This window comes from Chionomys nivalis, chromosome 17 (genome assembly GCF_950005125.1).
Source record: "Chionomys nivalis chromosome 17, mChiNiv1.1, whole genome shotgun sequence".
Classification (NCBI taxonomy): Eukaryota; Metazoa; Chordata; class Mammalia; order Rodentia; family Cricetidae; genus Chionomys; species Chionomys nivalis.
The window spans coordinates 9,317,694-9,336,790 of record NC_080102.1 but is presented as its reverse complement, the minus strand read 5'-3'; the positions used below and the strand labels follow the sequence as shown (position 1 = coordinate 9,336,790).

At 36.6% G+C, this 19,097-nt stretch overlaps 2 protein-coding genes across 6 annotated transcripts in view; one reads left to right on the top strand and one right to left on the bottom strand.

Moving 5' to 3' along the window:
• Positions 1–19,097, top strand: part of Sybu (syntabulin) — a 100,899-nt gene that overhangs the window by 6,222 nt on the left and 75,580 nt on the right. The window lies entirely within an intron of this gene.
• Positions 1–19,097, bottom strand: part of LOC130888556 (nonsense-mediated mRNA decay factor SMG5-like) — a 90,064-nt gene that overhangs the window by 67,805 nt on the left and 3,162 nt on the right. For all 4 annotated transcript variants that reach the window (XR_009058470.1, XM_057791616.1, XM_057791615.1 and 1 more), the window contains exons 2-3: positions 11,341–11,395; positions 5,864–5,942 (exon numbers count right to left, since the gene is read on the bottom strand). The gene's annotated coding sequence lies outside the window, so the exon portion shown is untranslated. The remainder of the gene's footprint in view (positions 1–5,863; positions 5,943–11,340; positions 11,396–19,097) is intronic.

Below are 19,097 nucleotides of genomic sequence, written 5' to 3'. Positions count from 1 at the left end.
TTGAACATATATTGAAAATAATACCACAAGCAGGGCATATCACTACAACATAACATCAGTGAGGGACTGAGCCATTTTTGTATTTTTTACTGATTTATTATATCTATTTCCTAGCTAAATTCCTAACATATAGTAAGTGTTCAGTTCCTATTAGTTGCATAAATTAGAATCTGAATGATAGGATGATAGGAGAAATACTAAAAGAACAATAATTGGTGGCACTGATCAGATTATACCAACTCTGACGTATTGCCTTTAGAGAGGAGATGCATTCACCAGTTACCAAATTAGAGAATTGATTATTCTATTTTCTCCAATGTATTAAAATATTAAGAGTAAAAAAGTGTGTTTTTAATTAGTGTGTATTAAATGTTATATATTTGGTGTGTTTCCTCTATAGTATGTCTTTAATATTAATACAGCTATTATCTTTTTATTCAAATGTGGGAAGTTAATCAACTTGCTTAAATAACTAGCAAATAAATAATAATTAAAAGTTTTTAATGACTAAGTTTTGGCTTTTAAACAACTATTATGCCCAAATTTCAGCCAACCTTAGCACTTAAGTGCCATATCATTTTTCATATCACCATCTAAGTTAAAGCTCTTCAAAACTCTGCCCCATCTGACCAGTTTACAACAAATTTCTCACACATAAATACTTTTCCTTTTCTAGGTAGCTGGGGCTACCTGGGAAATACAGAAAAAGAATGACGTCATGGAAGAATGAATAACAGCTGGTGCTACCAGTCAGCAATGTTTCCTGACACTCCACTAGAGGAATCATTTCTAACACTGTGTTCTACCCCACAGTAAATGGAGTATAGTTACAGACTAAAGAATTGCCCTGCAAAGGGAAATATCTTCTACTTTCCAATAAGGCCTACATCAAACATTTGGACATATTGACCAATTCTGACTTATACATTAAAATGATTACAGAAACATCACTAATAAAGCTGCCAATTGTTTTTACATTTCCCCAGTGTGATTGCTATTTTTATGTTGTCCTTTTGAGAGCAGAACTTGCAAATCCAGCACCTCTTTTGCATTGCTAATCATCACTAGCATGCATCAAGAAAACTCACCAATCACCTTAAATCAACTCAAAAATAACAATATCCCCATAAAGAGTGCTGGAAGAAAGAAATCTGTAGAGAAGTTAAAATAAGTATGCAAAATTCTTACCATTCATAAATTAGCAACTCTGACATCCAGTGAAGGGAATCAAAATTGAAAAACTAACCAAAGTAAATACTGATAAAAACATTCCATATACTAGGAATCGCTCTTTATTCCATTGTGAAAGGCAAAAGACAATCCTGGTTTATTTGGTGAAATAATGATAGAGCTATGTATTAGATGAAGTGGCTGATAGGTTATTCGTGCACTTGTGATTATGTACATAATTAAATATCCAGACTTATACATGTATGATGATAGTTTTATCACCTCCTCTGAAAGGCTTTTCCTGGACATTGTCCAATTATCTCATGTTTAGTCATATAGACACAGAGAAAGGGGATTTAAGGGAAGAGCTTCAAATTCCTCCTAAAAATTTGAAATCAAATATTAACAACTCGCTTTGGATTTATTGAATAGAGTAATAATATCATTAAACATCATTTAAATTAAGCTCCTTCCATATTTCAAAATGTATCATGTTAGCACATAAATAATTATAGGGCTAGCTGGGTTTTTTCCCCCTTTTTCATGATGGTAACTTTTTCACAGCATTTTTGATACCATTATGTTGTGCTTTTATCTGTAGTTCACTATCCTTCGAAACTGGCTTGATGATTGCTTTTACACACGTCAGTGACGAGTTTTGCACAATGGAAAGAAGAAAATGGTGGAAATTTTCAAAGATCTGTCTTGGCTTTCTTCAAGCACATTTAAAGTAAACAGAAATGCAACATTTCTCATGTATGTCTCTTATCAAAGAGACCAATCACAAGGTGATAACAATTTTCTAGCTATCTGGATTTATATTTATTGTGTGCCTTGTTTTGCTAGAATACAAAAGAGGTCTTACTTGCTCAATCAGAGTCCTTCAGCTGGAAGCTTTGTCAGAGGATATCAGTGTTTTCTGAGCTTGCAGAAATGCAAATGGAAAATTAGCATTAGCATTCTACCTAGGACAAAGAGGTGCCAGAAGGCACTCTACATCGGACACGTGTCTCTGCTTTCCAATTAGTGGGTAGACATAGCCCCTTGACTTGAATTCTTTTAAATGTCTCCATCCCTTGCCCCAGAATTAAAACTTTGTTTTTTGATACAGGATTTCACTTTGTACTCCCAGTTGGCCTAGAACTTCATTAAGCAGTCCAGGCCGGCCTTGAACTCCCAGAGATCAACTTGCCCCTCCCTCCCTCCCGAGTACTGAAATTAAAGGCATTCACCACCATACCTGGCAGGTGAAGAAATTTTTTGATAACTTCTCCTTTTTAATAGGTGAGTTTGCTTATGCTCATGAGCGAGGAATATTTGTTTTTATAGGGGCTATTTTCTTATCAAAGATTTGTCATCAGACGGGTGGTGGCGCACACCTTTAATCCCAGCACTCAGGAGGTAGGGGAAGGTGGATCTCTGTGAGTTCGAGACCACCCTGATCTACAGGAGCTGGTTCCGGGACAGGCTTCAAAACTACGGAGAAAGCCTGTCATGGAAGAAAAACAAAAAAAGCAAAAACGAAAACAAAGATTTGTCATAATGTAATAAGAAGTTTAAAGAAAAAAGCTTAACTAAGCATTGGTTTTTAAGATAATTTTCAACGTCTAGTTTTGAAGTTAGAAGGAGTCTGGAGAAAATTTCCATTTTCAAATGAGCATTTGAACACTGAAGAACTTATCCACCCTGACTGCCTCTGAAAGAATTATAAATTGTGAAACTTACAATTTATCCCGACTTTTCATTAGAGCAGTGGAGCTATGATTCTCCACATAGAAAATTCTACTGCAGCCTCTTGTTCTCTTTCCATTGAATTCCTTCTAGTCTGTATTTGTATAACAAAAATAACAAAGAAAAACAAAAGTTCCTGTTTCTGCATTGTGTAGCTAGAGTTACACAGATAGGCATAATAACTGGGCCCCCAGATTCCAAGTTGCTAAACCACAGTTTATTACATGTACAACAGACAAAATTGTTTGTATTTGTTACAACCTTGCCAATGATGACAGTCTACCTTCTGAGCACTCAATCAATAATGCCTGAAAGAGTTTCCTAAGATGACAGATACATGTAGAAGTGGGAACGAGGAATTCCATTTATCACTTTATCAAGTGATAATTCCAATATTCACTTTATCAATTTTATTACTAATTTCTTATTCATTATCAAAATTCTACAGATTGGGGCAAAATAATTTAGTGGAAAAATAAGGAAGATTTTAATTCTTATTTCTAAATTACATACTGCATTTTTTCATCCATGTTATTCACTTTTTATAAGCATTCTCAAAAAGAGCTACAGCAATAATTATTTTTAATATTTGCTGAGCAGGAGTGCACACTCCTTATTTTTTGTAAGTGAATAGTTATAAAGTAACCACAGACTCTCCTGTGTGCCTTCACTAAGTTATAGCCCTAAGTCAGCTAGCCACACATCCTTATAAGAATCACAAACCCTGCTTAACTCAAAAAACGTAAGTGCTATGGCCCCTCCCATAATAGACCAGATGTCAGTTTTATTTCATATTTTTCCATTTACATGAAACATAGAGTAAAACTAGTTTGAAACTTCTCAAATGTTACTTCACTCTAATTATTTTAGGAGGAAGTGCTGTCAGCCTAATTCACAGAGTGGGAAATTTAAACTCTTGCGGATCTTGGAACCCTCTGAAGCATTACTGGAAGAACTCACCTTCTGTTATCTTCAGTGAACACCCTTCCAACCCCCCTGAAAATGTACCCTTTGACGTGGATCCTGCATATACTGCTCAGAACACATATCTGAAGGAATGCCCATGTATATTCCTTCTATTTCAATGGCATGCATGAATAATGAATATTAAACTTATGAAACATACACTCAGATATACCCTTTCTCTCTTTTTAAACTGTACTGCTCCAGTATTGAGTAAACAAAATGCTACCAAAATAGTGGTCTCAGATTTAATACGGTGTACTCCTAAGTAGAGCTTTCTCCATACAAATTTAGTCCACTCTGCCAAAAAGAATTACTCTGAAGATACAAAACCAGTATCATGCATTGAAGTGAGGTTTTCATACCTTCTTGCTGTATGGGAAAGAGCAAATAACTTCAACTAGAAAAGAGTCTGGGAGATATTGTTTTAATCTTTTGTAAAGAATATGCAGAATTTAGCATTCGGACCCAAAGAGGAGAGATTCTATGCTAAGGTTCCATCTTCCTCCCACCTCTTGTCCTTCCCATTTTCCTTCTCTCTCTCCCTCCCTGTCCTTTCAAATTATACATTACACATTCAAGGAATGGAGAAAGAAAGCCACAGAAGGGAAGGAATAAGGCTGGGTTAGTAAAACGTATTCTGGGGAGACTTGAAGCAAATGTTCTTTACTTCAAACCTGTACTTAAACACACTATACTTAAATGATGAAAGAAATGATATAGAGGTGAAACAGCCTTTCTGCTTCATTCAGTAGTGTGCACAAGATCAACAAGCAATTTTACAATGGCCTTCTGTGATAGTAAATATTATTGGAAAAGCATCATCAGAAGAGGTGTGCTAGGATGCATAAAAATTTGAAACTATTTCAGTTAATATTATTAATGATATGTTTTTCTGAGATTTTAAAAGATAAATGGTTAAGTCTTATTTTCAAAATTTTTCCTTAAAATAGAAAGTAGCCTGTTTGGCATGCAGTTTTGATGCTGTCATTGTTGTGTTCATATACACACGTGATGGCGATACCTTGTAACAGAATAAAAGAGGGAGTTAGCCTCTACATTATAAAAGATATATATTTGTGTTTTGATCACAGTTTTATTACAATTACTAATACTTTCTTTGTCTTCCTTAAGCATTGGTCTGTACCTTTGAACTGAAAACGTGGTGGTGATATGAGTGCCCATCAGTTACTAAGGGTTAAAGTATCTTATTGCATACGCATACAGGGACCTCCCAGTTCAAATGCATAGCTAGGGTTAAAGGCCAACCAACACTACTTGCATAAACACAGTTCTGATAAAACAACAGAGATATGTTTAAGCTAACAAACAAATGTCTAATTAGAAACTCTGAAGTCAATTAAAGTATTCTTCCATGTTCTAAATGATATTGGCAGACTGCCTAGCATTTTCCTTGAACAAACAGAAGAAAGCTACAGCGAAGAAAGAATCAACCAAAAGTAGCTTGAGATAGGTAGGCTTACATTTCTCAACTTACACTACAGGCATTAAAACATACAGCATTTGTGTAAAACTGACATGATATTAAATCAGAAGAAACAATGTCCTGTTGAAATTCGATGCTTTGATATACTTTGCATGACACTATATATAAATGTAATTCATTCAATCAGATTTTATGGTTATTTGTGTCAGAGTCAATAAATATTTTCAATTTCAGAGATTGGTTGTTTTGTAGAACTAAGTACAACAGAGAAGCAAGCCTGAATTCCCACTGTATAGTAACATTTTTTTCTGTTTTCAGTGTCTCTCCTTTTATAGGCAAGTAAGTGTCTGACATGTGGATAACTTTTAGTCCATTTGAACTTAATATTTAATATAAGCAAATTAAATACACATATTTACTAGTATTTATAAAGTACCTTAATAAAAGTTGAGAAATTTTTCAAATTATAAGTTCCTGAAGTTGAGTTACTGGCACAGATTTTTTCCACTATTGATCTTCTCTTGGATTATAGGTTTAGAAAGAAATATTTACCATTCAGCGTTGCCTCGCCTCAGTCTGAATCATTTTCATCTTGTAATCTTCTAAAACATTCATCTTTGGCAGAAATAGCCTGAAAGAGAAGTATACTAGTTTGCTATTTTTAAATTTTACCATGAAAATTAGGGGCTTTGCTTTTACTTATCTTGTGAAATTATAGGGTGACACTCATCTCAAAACCAGAGTTTGTCTTCTATTCTTCTAATGTGCTTACATACAGACAAAATCAGTCAAATTACATTGTATTCTGGGGTTATACTTTAGAGAAAGCATGTTAGGACAGAGAAAATATTGATAGTATAAAATTCTTTAAATTGCCCATTAAGTTCACCACAGTCAGTTTTCTTATGAAATTAGAAAAGATTGTTTTTCTTTAAATACAAGATAATATTGGTGGCTTATAATTAGAGCCCTAATATTCAAACTGGCTCTCTAAAGGCTTGAAACACGGGGTTCGGTTTGGTGGGAGAACCAAAGACATAACTCATGACCAACACAAGCTGGAAAGTGTCTCTGCTGTTAAACATTTCTGGCTTTCTATGTCTGTTTCCATCTCCACTGTCTCTTCATCCCTCTCCCCATCTTCTCACAACATGAACAGCTGTTTAATGTCTCTTCTTCCTCCTCCTCCTCCTCCTCTTTTCCTTCCTTCTGATCCTCCTCCTTCTCTTTCCTTCTCTCTCTCTCTCTAAAAAAAGAAAAAAAAAATCTGCTGCTTTGCCAAAAATCCCATTAGCCTCCTTAAATTCAAAAGCCTGTGGAATCAGGCCAGCTCTCACTCAGAGTCTCAGAGTCTCTTGGGAATCAGGAAAACTTCCAGAATGAATTTAAACTTTGTCATTGAAGATGTGTAGGTTGAACTTCATTTTTGCTGGAGTCACCATTTTCTACAAGCAATTCCAACACTTGGAGCTTCTTTTTCCTCATCAGATGTAGGCTGCAATACTCACCTCAAGCAATCTTGCAGTGTTAGATGGGTGAAGACTTGTTTAGCCTAGCATAATTTTCATCAACAAATGACAGTGTCAATATCAGTATTTAGAACAATGATTATTAATGGCTTTCATCAAAGCAAACAAGTAGGGTTGAGGAAACTTGTATACATTGTACACCCTTGAAATATATCTAAAAAAGTTAAAGCAGCATGCTACATATTCTCAACTTCTGCTCTATGAAATAATTGATTTTATATTGAAGCTGACACCTTCATAGGTATACCAAATTCTATCCAGTCCAGCCTCCACTATATTGTCATCTCCTTGTCTTTTACTGCATTTATCAACTTATTCTGTCATCCAAAAAATTACAAGCAGAATGAATAGATATTCTTCTTTTCTGTATTAACACTATTGTTTTGTTAACTATCTCAATTTTTTATGTGACAGGAAATAGATGTGCTAAAATGCTTTGATTTGTGCTTATTTTAAGGGAAGAAAGAAAGAAATGCAAGTTTCCCTTTGAGATTTTGTTCATTCGCCATATTTTATGGAGGTAGAGAGGTTTGTGCTATTATTTAAGACATGGATTATCAAAATTTCTTATAGTGCTTCCAAGTTAATAGTAGCGACATAATCATTGTATTTATTTAGGGAGTGCTGATCATTGTAAATCACTTCCAGTAAACACCCTTGAAATACACCCAAGAAAATTTAAGTAACTACATCTTCTCAATCTCTGTTGTATATGATAATTGACTTGACATGAAAGTTGAAATTCTCGTATGTAAATCAATTCCAGATAAAATTTAATTTACCATTAAATTAGAAGTCAAGGTAAAAAGGGAGCACTGAGATTGAGAAGGTGGGACAGAAGAGAAAGAATGCCCTGTGGACCTAGTGCATTTCCCAAAGTCTCTGAGCTCTTAGAAGTACACTCTATGTATAACCGAATTAGTTAACTTGACCCTGATATTGAAGTAAATGCTTTATTTTAAATGTCTAATGTTTAGGCTCTGAATAAAGCTTCTCTTCAGTTGAGAAGAATCTTGTTTCCTGGGGGACACTGGATGATCTGGAGGCATCTTTGACTTGTCGGTATTTGAGTCGTGGGAAGGTGGTTGCTAATGAGTAGAATTTGGAACCGCTCCTAATCGCCCTCCAGAGTGGAGAACTGCCTCACAACAGGTTTATCCAGCTCAGTGGGTCTATCGAGCTGAGATTCAGAACCCAGGAGTGAAGCCATGGACTTTCAAAGAACGTGTTGTGTTGAGCTGCTGGATCTCCCACTCCCAAAGTCTGCTCCGTCCCTGTTGGCGCAGCGCTCTCCACTCAGAGGCAAGGCAGTGGCATTGGTATTCATCTTTTATCTTAAAAGTTGCTCGCACCTCCTGTTTACAGAGTGTGTCATGGTGACTTGGTTTTTAGTGGGAATTTAATGTGCTTTGGGAACTTAGCGAGAAATATGCGGCCTCTCAGTAAAGAGAATTTGAGGAAAAGAAAAGTTGAACAGCAGGCATTTTCTCCCTCCAACTCCAAATGCCTTTAGTGGATCCAAAATCGGAAGTGTGAATAAAACTACTGTGTATTTTAAAAAGATGTATTTGGGAAGCATTGGCACAGCGCCTTCAGCACATGAAATCTTCAGTGCTACTTATTTAGAAATGCGATGAAGTGTGAAGAAACTGCACCAGCAGGAGGAATCAGTTAAAATTTTTAAAAAGTAAAAAATAGTTTCATAGAGTATGTGCATGGTTACAAGTCAGCTGACGCGGGGAAGACTCTGCCTCACTGTTGCAAAGCCCCAACTTTTCTTACCTCAACAGGTGTTGGGAGCAGTGAGACCCCAGATCCTGAATTTCTTGTAATCCCCTGATCTGAGTGCTTACAGCTGCTCTGAGCATGAGACCTTCAGGAGTTCCTGATGGCAGGAGAGTGGTTTCTGGTGGGTTTGGCTGGGGCGTGGCTATCTCTATATAATCTGCCCCTGAACACAATAAAGGGGGCATTCTTGGGGAATCCTAGGATTCGCTCTCTGTGTGTGTCTGTGTATTTTAACCTCCAGCCCCTTTCCCGAAGCTCAATAACTGGGTGCCAGCGCACAGAGCGCAGACACGGGGGCGCGGTGTGCGGCAAACAGGGAACTTTCCATTCATTTGTTTGCATCAATTAGATGATTTGGAGAGGGGGATTGAGCTTGTCACCTTGAAACTAATTTGTCTCTTTTAAATCCACTCAAAATAAGAAGCATAAATTCCTCCAAACCCACAAAACAAAGACCTTTACCCATTTAAAACCTTTGGTGAAGCTGGATGGTGATGGTGCACCCCTTTAATCCCAATACTCAGAGGCAGAGGCAGGCAGATCTCTGTGAGTTCAAGGCCAGCGTGATCTAGAAAGTTCCAGGACAGCCAGGGCTGTTACACAGAGAACCCTGTCTCGAAAATCCAAAAAACAAAAAAATAAAAAGATAAATAAAATAAAACTTTTGGTCATGGTAAAGTCGATTAGAAAACTCTAGAAACTGATCCTCCTTCCTCCAACTGATCACTGCTAACGCATAGAGAGGGATTTCCAACATGCTAAGAAGCCACATGCTCTCTGAGAACTTGACATGTTCTGAATCCTGTTCTGAAGTATTGGCTCCCCAATATTTCTCATTGATGTTTATATTAATTATGCACTGAAATGAAATTTTTGAGTTAAATTAAAATACATACAATTAATTTTTTTACATTGGAGTATCTCTTTCTAAATTTGATACAAGACTGAATGCCAAGCAATACAGTTGGGAAGCAGTGTAAGGTGCCATTAGTCAGCAAACATCCCTTTTCTTTGTTTAGAGCCATTATACAAATCAGTAATTTACTTAAACTTGCAATCTTTTTCTTAATTGTTGATAGAAATATGATTTATGGAGGCCAGAAAACACCATCATCAGCTCTGTGCAAAATGAGTAATTAATTGCCTATCAAATTAGCGTAGGGAACCATATTACAGTTTTTTTAGTCTCATTAATGATACTATTGACACTATTTGGACTATGTGTTAACCATTTGGTTCTTACTACTATCTAATACTTTTTTGATACTGTGTGTGTACACATCTCTGCACATGTGTGTGCATGCATGTAAAGTCTAAAAGAAGACCTCAGGTGTCATCCTCAGAAATGATGTCTGTCATCCCTAATACAGCATTTCTCATTGTCCCAGAGCTCACCAATTAGCCTAGCCTAATTGATCAGTGAGATGAGGGAAATATATTCTCATTTGAGACATAAAAAATAAACATCAACTTGAAAATAGCCAGTGTACATATTAAGATATTAGATAACAGCTGTGGATCTCAGTTGCATTACTTGAGATAAGATATTACAGTAACTACACAGTTCAGAAATGTTACATACTTATGGTTCTGATATAAATAATTAAACAGATTTTACCCTAACTTACCACCTCTTACCACAGAGCTAATAACTACATTATTAAAGCTACAAAGGCAACCTTCTTTTTTCAGAAAGTCTAAAGAAAGTCTACTGTAGTTTATTTGATAGGATGCTTTCCTGCAAGTAGTAAACTCTGGGTTCAATCACCATACCGCATAAACCAGGTATGGTTACGCTCACCCATGACTAGAAGTTGGTAAAGGAAGGCAGGAGAATCAAAAGTTCAAGGCCGTTTTCTCAACTATATATCAAGTTCACAGCCAACCTGGCCTACTTGAGACACTCTCTAAAAACATATAACTAACATAACTGTCTCCCCAACCAAAAAGCCTTCTTACTTCCTAACGTGCAAACAAAAATGTCAGTTCCGGTTTATTATAAACTTAAAATCAATGTGGAAAAAATAACTACACATTTTTTAACTAAAATGAGCCAATTCAAGTGGTAATGTGTCTCATAACTAAGTATATATTCAAGAGCCCAAATGTGTCTCATATTTAGGTATATATTGCAATCATTTTATGAGTGCTATCTGGGTAATTGACTATTTGGTTTAAAGCATTAAAATTTCTATAAAACCCTTTTATGTCCTCCTTCCTGCAATATCTATATTTCCAAATGACAAATATAGTTGGGATTTGAGCAATACATATTTTAAAAACAGATTTGAGAAATCATCTTAAAGAATTACCTGTATTTTAATTCCAGTTAATAACTGTAAATATTTATTTTGAACCTTCTAGTACCAATAAGACCCCAGATTGCTCTTCATTAACAATGCAAAAAGACAATAATATTTGGAAAAGAAAAATACCTAAATGAAAACCAGAAATAGGAAAGAACAGCTGAATGGCTTCTAGAATGGAGAGTTAAAGCGGCAAGCAGAACTAAAGGGCTCCTGTGGCTCTGATGGTTGGGTTGTGATGGACAAATTTGTCTTTGTTCTCTATGTGTAAAAGGAAAAATGCAAATTGGATCAGTATGAATATGAAACTGCTTATACCAATAGCATCTTGGACTCATCACTGAAAAAGAACAAGGCAAATAAACACAGGCAGTGAAAGGTGACAAAAGCTTTGAAAACTCCTTACCTTGGTCTCATGGAGAACTTGAACTGGGTAATGGCCAACAGTAGTTCCACAGGCACTAATGCAAACGAGAGGCAGCAGATTGTCAGGTCGTTTGTCATTGCCTACATGGCTAACAGGAAAGTCCCCTGGCTACCATTTTTCTATTGTTCAATTGGAAACCGACCGTAGACTTAAGGGAAACTACCTTTGGGGAAGTAAATATGACATCGTTCACATCATTGAGAGAAGCGGATCTAGTGGTCACTATTGAAGGAGCACATTTCCTTACCACTTATTGGCTACACAAGACTATGAGGACAAAAGTGCTTTGGTGACCTTGAAGCCACCATGATGCTCTAGGTTGGTTAGGTTGCTTTACCAAATGTTAAACTATTAAGTTGAAAAGAGACCAAGAGGGTGAATGCAAAAGGTTTTACTGTAAATTGAAAATAAAACCTTGAGCCTTAGATATACCAGGTAAGTGTTCTACCACTGAGCTCCAACTCCAGCATCTTAGTTCTTAAGACAATGTCCTATACGTGCAGACAAATAAGCCTATAAGACCAGTGACATAGAGTGAGACAGGAAGACCAAGACTTCAAGCTCAGGCAACATAATAGAATTTCCCCTCTCAAAACAAAAAAAAAACCTGTAAAATACTGTCTAAGATTGGAGTGGATATAAGTACACTGGTTTAATGTGTGATAGCATTGATTCTTTATTACTTTTTAAAATTTTTATGTGCATGGGAGTTATGTCTGAACGCATGTTTATATGAGAGTGTCGAGTCTTCTAGAGCTGCAGTTATAGATAGGTGTAAGCTGCCAAGTAGATGCTGGGAATTGAACCCAGCTCCTCTGGAAGAGCAGCTATCACTCCAGCCCCACCATTGATTCTAATCTCCAAATAAAGAGACATTTCTGATCCATTTGAGCAAGAAAAGATCATCTTAATTTCAGTTGTTTGCCTCTGTTATTTAAAGATTTGCTACCTATGAATACATGTTTCTATTTGTTGTTTGTTTGTCTGTGTGTTTTTCTTAAATGGACCCTCATATAGACCAGGCAGACCTGAAAATCTATGCAGAGGATGACCTTCAGCTATTGACCCTCCTGGCTCATATATCAAGTGCTTGGATTGCAGGTATGCACAACCACTTCTGTGTGAACCTGTTTTAAGAAGGCCACTTGTTCATTTCTCGGCCACCCAAACTCGCAAAATAACCACACAGAAACTGGACTAATTAAATCACCACTTGTCCCATTAGCTCTAGCTTCTTGTTAACTAACTCTTATATCTTAATTTAACCCATTTCTATCAATCTGTGTATCACCACAAAGCTATGGTTTACAGGGTAAAGTTCTGGTGTCTGTCTCCAGCTGGGCTACATGGCTTCTCTTGGACTCCTCTTCCTTTCTCCCAGTATTCAGTTTAGTTTTCCCTGCCTAATTCTGTTCTACCCTATCACAGGTCCAATACAGCTTCTTAATTAACCAATGGTATTCACACCATACAAAGGGAAATCCCACATCATGAGCCTTTGATTTTTCTTTTTCCTTCCTTCCTTCCTTCTTTCCTTCCTTCTTTCCTTCCTTCCTTCCTTCCTTCCTTCCTTCCTTCCTTCCTTCCTTCCTTGTTTTTGGGTGTGCCCAGGAATCGAATAAAGAGCCTTGCACATATGAGCCAAGCACTTATTTACAGCCTCAACATTCTGAACAAATTTAAAACACTGCTTCTGTTGAGAGTTTTTGCCAGTAGTCTCACTTTGTCCTTGTGAATTGAAAGTCTTAGTCCTTGTACTTAGAAACAGTCTTGACAATCCCAAAGAAACAGATGGGTAAAAGAGAAAAAAGAAAAAGAAAACAGGGCAAGCATAGGCATTTCTCATGCATTTCTTAGTTTAGTGCTTTAATTTAAAAGTTAGATGAAATAAGCCCTTTCCTCCCTAGGGTTTTTTGGTCATAATGCTTATCACAACAATATAAAGTAAACCAGCCAAAGCTGAGTACTGAGAGTAGTCTAAGTTGGTGACAAGGCTGACCCTTTTGATTGGGGAAGGATGATAAAAGGGTTGGAACTTTGGGCTGAAAGAGCAAAGCTACTTGAGGATGCTAACCAACCAAACTTTTTGTCCCACATATTCCACTCATCATTGAAACATTAGATCTACCCTCCAGACAACACTGCAGGCAGAATGATGATGGGCCATTGTCATTGAGGTGTTAGATCTACCCTCCAAACAGAACTGCAGGACAGTGTGATGGGCCATTGTCATTGAGGTGTTAGATCTGTCCACCAAACAGCACTGCAGGACTGTGTGATGGGCCATTGTCATGTCTTGAAATGTGCTACAATACCAATACCGTAAAGAGAGTTGAGAAAGGAATCTTGCATGGAACACTCAGTGAATGAAAAATGAACAAGACGGCAGCATCTTCCAGTAGTATCAGACTAAATGGAGGATAAAATTGTGATACAAAAAAAAAAATAGGGAAAGACTCCTCATTTATACTAATACTATTCAAAATTCTGTGCATCCCATTTGGGAATCCACATAAAGAAGATGCATTCCAGTGTTTAGAGTTATTGAGCATAAAATGTTATCAACAAATAACCAAGCAAGCCGTGGAAAGATGCAAAGAAGTGGAAATGTTTATTAATCTCTTTGAAGGGCTGCTGCAATTCAATCATATGGATGCCTCCCAGCTGGCAAGGAAACAGGATTGCTCAAAGGTTTCAGATTGAAAAGCCTCACACAGCTCTCTAGGCAAGAAGTTTGGCGGTGGTGCTGAAAAACCACAAAGACCAATTCCCAAATATTTATCATATGATTTGTATTCTGCAGCCATTCCCAGTCTCAACGATAACAAGGGAAAGGATGACGTCAGAGTGCGGGAATAGAATGCTTGAGCAAGGGCTTCCATCCTGAATACACCACCGAAGGCCACAGCAACAGATCTGCTGGCAGCCTCTTCTTATAAAGCTCATTAAAATAGACAGTTTACCTTTGGGCAAAAATACAACCAGAAAATACAATCCTTTCCTTGGTTTGAAAGGATCACCATAATGTTACTGATTTAAAAATAAAAAATGGCATTTTCTGTGTAAACCTCCTGTGTGAACTATCCCTCTCATATTTCTTTAATTACAGAGAACTGAGTGGTCCTACAGCAAAGAATAATACCAGAGCTACGAGCAAGGGAAGAGAAGGAAGGGGTGTGTGTCCTAACTCTAGGGACCCATACACCCTCTTTGTTTTAATATTTATAGAAATAACAATGCCCTGTGGAAAAGGGATTTGAAAGATTCAACTAAGGATTTTTTAAAAAAAAAAATATGTAATTTTCATATGATCACAATTTTTAACTTGAAAAAGTATAACATATTTCAGGTTAATAAGTATGACTTCTGTCATATTTTTATGTGAATTCATTCCTAGTTTATCTTAAAATAGAGTTTATAGCTTGAAATGGATCTCTATACTAATATTAAATGACTCATGTGTTCCTGTTCTGTTTAAAATGATTATAATTTAATATTTAATTAAAAATCATCACAAAAAAAACAAGCGCAAAACCAAAGGACCTACCCCGCAGCATGGTTTAGTATTTGGATGACATTAACTGTTCCCTCTATTTTTCATGACTACATAGGAGTCCCAGCATTGCTAAAGTTCCATGTAAAGAAGTCAAATAAAATTAAGAAATTAGACTAATTTATGTTATCACCGCAAATTGATTAGGTTTCTCCCAATATTTATTGGAGTTCTTTGTAAATAATAAGAAAGGACTCAATTTATATTTTTAGAATAAATAAAAATCACTTATTTACAAAAAGTCTTGGGTTCAAGGTATAAGTTTTGTATTTAGTAAAAGTAACTGTTTGCCAATTTCAAGGTTTAGAAATACTTAATAATTATTATCAACTTCATCTTTATTATGTTTAAAGATGAATACCTCCTTGTTTTAAGACAATATTTTTCAAGTATCCAATTTTGCAATATTATTATAAGGCAAAAATCAAACAGCAGCAATAACAAAAACCTAAATGATCCCTAATTCTGTGTTTATTCCTTCATTTCATTATCTGTTCCTATAGAATTATTTTTGAACTTAGAGGTTTGTGGATACGATTGCTGACATGAGGGTAGGCAGAAACAAAACTAGTAATTTAAATGCAAAATTTCCAGGTGTTTATGATGGGAACCACAAGCATGCTGACTTCAGCAAATTCACACATCTATACTTAGAATCCCAAGTACTGGGAAACCGGCTGCTCTCAAAGAATGTTTAAAGTAGGCTCATAGTGTGAAATTTTCTAATGCTCCCTGCCTTAGTAACAATTTTTTTTTATTTTTCCAAGCTTCAAAATAGGACTACTTAAATCGTATGTGCGTGTGTGTATGTGCATGTGCGTGTGTGTGTGAAACTACTGTATTAGACTGTATGACAAAATATAGCAATGAGATTATGTGAATATTTAAAATTTTAAATGTTAGAGATTTTTTAAGAAAGAAAACCTTGTCTAGAACTGTTTTCTATTTTAATAGTAAAAATCTAATAAGCGACAAACGAAAAGAGGGGAAAACCATAACGAGGAATCAGGGGAATAGTTTTTCAAAGCATATTCTTTGAATTCTCACTCAAGAGAGTTGAACCCATTAAAAATGAAGCTAAGATTAATATTTTATAATACATAAGATAAAATATATGTATTTTCTGAGACAGAAGCTTTTCAAGTTACACCAATTTGGAAATCATTATTTTTACTTGCTTACTTAAAATTCTTTTGAATTGCTTTTCAGCTCATGTGACAAGCCCCAAAGCAAATCCGGCTCCTGATTATCTTATCCGGCATGTGGCTGTAGTTTTCCATTGTACTATACAACCATGCAAAAAAGTAGACACCATTTTTAAACCTAGAAATCATTCTCTCCTACATTACTCTCAGTACAAGAATAAGCTACCTGACTTGAGCAAGTGTGATTGGTTAATGAGTGTATCTGAAGGACAAAAGAGACTAGATAAGGACTTCAGGTGGAGACCAGAGATTGTGAAGAGAGCTCTGGGAAGAGAGACCCTTTGTGAACACACCCAAGGTGTGATACCAGGGCTGGATCAAAAGGGCATGTGCATTTATTTTTATCTCCAAGACACTGAAAAGCAATGAAAGGATTCAGTTAGATCTGATGGAGTCACAGTAAGGTTGGGAATAATCAGATGTGCCCCTTAAAGAAACATTTTGGGCCACTATTTAAGAATATACTCTGGTGGACTAGTCTAGGAAGTCAGGTGATGGTTGGGGAAGAAAGAGATGTAGAGAAATGGAGACATTTCAAGATAATCTGGAGGTAAGAAAGATAGGACACTTCTTTGTAGAAGTGTAGAAGACAAAAGATTTAACAGAGTCTCCAAGGTCCCTGGGTTTGCATGGTGAAACCGTTTATTACCTTAGAGAATGCAGAGGTAAGAGTCACATGCAGAAGTGTCATAATTCAATTAGGAATAGTGACATTTGTGGGCCTTTGGGGACATGGAAGATGGATATCCAAGTGGATTATGGGAAGTATTATATTAGACATATGGATTTGTAGAACTTATACATGATCTACCTTTAAATAGTTATTGAAGCAGTTGAAAAAAAAAAAAGCATTACCCAGGTAGAATAGACAGGATGAACAAACAAAAGGGAAATACCGGGGTTCAGAGGATGGCCTAAAACCATGTTGCAAAGTAAGAGATAATCAGAAGGGAACAGTTCATATTTGAAAACTGGAGTACTGTTTACTCCAAAGACAGATCAGAAGTCAAGGTTGTGGTTGAAAAATAGCCATTAAAGTAGTCACAGAGAGGATAATCTGTGACTTAGGGCAAGAGCTGCCAGCTAAAAATTGTTGGTACTGGAGTGGAGTGTCACAAGCAGGGAGGGTCTCAGATAGTATGCCCAGCTAAGCCTTCATCAGAAATTTGCTGATATGGGAAGCAGAGCAGGCCAGTAGTACTGGAACTCAGGAAGGTGGAGAGCTTCAGTGAGGCATCTGCCGTCGAGGAATACTTCAGTATATTTAAACCCTGGTAGGGAATGTTCAGTGGAAATGTATGTTGAAGTCATTCTTAAAGAGACTGACAGCTAGTAACAGTTCACACCCAATTGCATGGTTAGAATACTCCAGGACCTCTCCTCCACTCCTTATGTGTTCCACCGAGACTCATAGAAGCCTCCATATAATTATATAATTATTCTACTTTAAAGCCAAGGAAATGAAATCCTGGAGAGTTAGAAGGGCTTCCAGATTGAATAATGTTCTTTACAAGGCATGAAAGAATGTCTCATACAGAAATTTTCAGGTTTAGAAATTTCCCTTGGCTGGGGGCGAGAGAGACAAAAACTAACAAGATGGGGAAATGGGAGGGATGGGGTGGTAGAGGTCAAAACATGTATGGGTTTGGAAGTAGGAGAAGGAAAGTTTTCCTGTACCTTCTATTTTGTCAGCCAATCAAGGTCTAAGGGCATCTGCACAGCATGAGGGAGCAGGAGTAGGCGGGTAACTTTGAAGTATGGGGAAGGTGTAAACAGACACTGAAATGAACAGGAAATAACGCTGACTACCACTCCGGCAGTCAGAGAGTGAGAACAGGCAGGGCTATTAACTAGTGGGGCCATAGAATTCCTTCTGTGCAGCTTTGGGTCACTGCAGAAGTGGCTATATCAAGTTTATTTGAGAAGTTTCTGGAAGTTGGGTGATGACTACACATTAGAGACATGAAAGACCAACCAAAGAGATAAGGAGATTGGGATCGGGTAGATCCATTGAACTTGTTCTTACTTTCACCTTCTTCTAAAGAAGGGTATGATTATATCTAACCGGGCAAGCAAGTAGTGATTGAACTGCATCCAAAATTTGACATTAAAAGATGGAGTTTAGTGGTAGTTTAGATGGTTAATCTTTCAATGAAAGTAAAACAGCTTTAAAAACATCACCTTAAAAATATCAAGCCTATTAGTTATATACAAATAGACCCATGAGAATAGGCAAAATATGGACTATCTTAAGATCATTTGGCATTATTGTTTTAGAAGGATTTAGCTCATTAATTAGCTAAAATTAAATCATATAGTTTATTCTCCCCAGGGTTTTTATTAATTGGGAAAGGGGAAAGAAAGGAAGAAAAATAAGCCAGCAGTTGAATCCCCAACCTGTATAAGTTTTCTGTGGGTGTTAGAGAATTAAATATTTGAAAAAATTTTATGAAGTAGACCATATATGCATTTTACAAGTAAAGATGCAAAGATTTGGGAATGCTAACTTTTCTGGTATAGCTCAGCAGAAAGCAGGGGGAAGAAATGCCTAGTGAGAAAAAACACTCTTTAATTCTTTCACTCCCAGTACATGGTGACTTCACTCACTGACATACAATTAAACAGCTTTCCATTTTTAAAGTTTCAGAAAAGTTTCAAATAATGCTGAACAAGTTTGAAGATGCTATCAAGATTTCATGGCAAACCTAGATAACAAAGGGAAAAAAATTCACCGATGGACCAATAGGTGGCAACATAACACGGCCCTCTTAAAAATTTTAAATACTATTAATTAGCAAAAAGTGATGGAGAAGCTACCTATATACATGGTGCTCTTCGTAGTCAGTCAAGACGTTAAGACAAATCCCCAGGGGCACCCAGAGCTGCTGTCTGCATTAGACTCTTTGGGAAAAGGGAGGAAGAGAGAAGATAGAGAAGGAGACAAAATGAGGAGGAAGAAGAACAAGCTAATGAAGGGG